Below are 2,603 nucleotides of genomic sequence, written 5' to 3' on the forward strand. Positions count from 1 at the left end.
TTGAGAACCGACAGATGGATAGCCGTGCTGTGACAGGGTGCGTTGAACATTTCCATTGAGAGGATGGGAGGTAGCCACTGACAACGGTGAAACCCTTGCTTAAGCTTGCCATGGAAAGGAGTAAGAAGGATTGGATGAAGACAGTAGGAAAGCAGAGAGACGGAAGGGAAGGCATCTTCATACGCTTATCTGAAGTTCCTACCAATGAATTACATAAGTATCTCTATCTTTATCTTTATGTTTTATGTGTTTATCACCATACCCATTTGAGTTTGCCTGACAAAGATTTACAAGGTGACCATAGCTTGCTTCATACCAACAATCTCTGTGGGATCGACCCTTACTCGCGTAAGGTTTATTACTTGGACGACCCAGTACACTTGCTGGTTAGTTGTGCGAAGTTGTGTTTATGCCATGGTATTGAACACCAAGTTTTTGGATTCATTACCGGGGATTATTTGATTTGTGAAAAGTATTGATCACAATTTCGTGCACCAGCCTTGTGTATGCTTTATTTGATTCCTTACTGTGGCTTGTGTATGTTTAATTAGCTGTCCTCGCAAATCTTTTTATAAAGTACTAGTTTTTCAAAAAATTTGATAGTGCGTTAATCTGATTGCAGGCTTAATAGCATAGTTCTAAAAACCAAACCGGACTAGCTGGTTCAACCGGGTTAGCCGAAAATCGGTCACCAGGCCAGTTCAGTTAGTCTTCTAAACCGCCTGGTAAAAAACCGATAAAAAAACTGGTTGAACCAATAGTTAACCGGTAAACCGCCAGAACCGGTCAGTTTTATACAAGGTTTCCGATCTAGAACCCCCCCAGTTCAAACAGCGCCGTTTTAAATTGTAAAAAAAGTTAATAAAAGAACCCTAAATCCCCAACGCACTCAACTCCTTTCCTCTCCTCTCCTCTCTGAAACGGAACTGCAAATTTTAAATTAAAAGCACAAAGAACCCTAGCCCTCCAGCTCCCTAGCCACCCAGCCACCGTGCCCTGCAGCCCTCAGAGCCCCGCAACCACGCTTCATTGTCATCACCGAACTTGTCTCCGCTGGGTAGAAACGTCACGTGCGAAAGCTCCATCGCCATCGCAGGGGCTGTGTCGCCGTTGTAGGAATCTCCGTCACCGTCCTAGGAAGCTGTATCGCCATTGTAGGAAGCTCTCTCGCTATTGTATGGAAGCTCTGTGGCCGTCGTCGTCTCCTCTGTTTGAGCGCGCTCTCTCTCTCTGTCGTCGCCGTCACTCCCTTTCCTCCTCGCCGCCGGTAAGCACTGTGACTTGGATTTTGATAATACTATGTTCCCCAGTGTCGCCGCCGCCTCCTCGTCTCCTCTGTGTTTGCTAGTTTTACTGTTAATAATTGAGTTGTTGATTTAAGATTTGTCATTGTGAGTTATTGATTTTGTTAATTTGTGCTTATTTTGTTAAATTTTCTTGAAAGAATTTGTTATTGATCCTCAGATATTTTGTGTTACTGATTTTGTGAATTTGTTATTTTATTCTGAGTTGCCAATGTTAATGAAACTGGAGTTGATTATAATGATCCTCATTCTGAATTACTCTTCTGTTGATTTTGGAGTCTGATTTTCGGATAGAACTTTTGTTGTTGTTGAATCTTTTTTTTTTTTGTTGATTGTAACCATTGTGAGTTGTTCTTTTTGTTGTTTTTTTATTTTGTTTTTGTTGATTATAATGATTACGAGGAGTTGTTTAGTAGAATGATTTTCGAATAATTTGTTAATTAATTTTTTTGAATGAAGTCTGAGTTGTTGTTAATTATGATTTATGATGAAGAGTTTATTTATTTAGTTGAAATTTTTTTATCAATTTATTTATTTTGGTTTTAGAAAGTATGAAACTCAGAGCATCTGAGTTCTATTGGATAAATTTATATATTTAAAATTATATATAAATTTTTTAATAATTTTTTTAATATTTAATTAAATTGGTTTAATCCCGGTTGTTCCTCGATCGAACCAATAAACTAGTAAACTAATAATTTTATCGGTTTATTGACCGATTCGGTTCTCAGAACCTTGCCTAATAGTAAATAAATAAAGTTTTGGATAAGCAAGTTGGTGACACTTGGTTTCCAGTATGATCATGACGTACTAGGAATTGGGTCATTACACTAGGTGCTTTGGGGTACAACAGGTATGCGACCAATGGCCCTTTCCACCACAATGAAAATATTTATCCACTGTTGATTAATTTTTCTCATTGTTTCTTTCTTTATCCCACTTCTAGTGAGATCCTTTATTGTGAACATAATTTTTCTTCCTTCCATAATTTTTTTGTTGTCAAAACCTTGCCATTTACCTCTTTTAGGGTTATTGATGAGCGGATAATTTATACGCTTTTTGGCATTGTTTTTAGTATGTTTTTAGTATAATCTAGTTAGTTTTTAGTTAAAATTCACTTTTTTGGACTTTACTATGAGTTTGTGTGTTTTTCTGTGATTTCAGGTATTTTCTGACTGAAATTGAGGGTCCTGAGCAAAAATCTGATTTAGAGATTGAGAAGGACTGCAGATGCTATTGGATTCTGACCTCCCTGCACTCGAAGTGGATTTTCTGGAGCTACAGAAGCCCAATTGGCGC

Source organism: Arachis duranensis, chromosome 4 (assembly GCF_000817695.3).
Source record: "Arachis duranensis cultivar V14167 chromosome 4, aradu.V14167.gnm2.J7QH, whole genome shotgun sequence".
Classification (NCBI taxonomy): Eukaryota; Viridiplantae; Streptophyta; class Magnoliopsida; order Fabales; family Fabaceae; genus Arachis; species Arachis duranensis.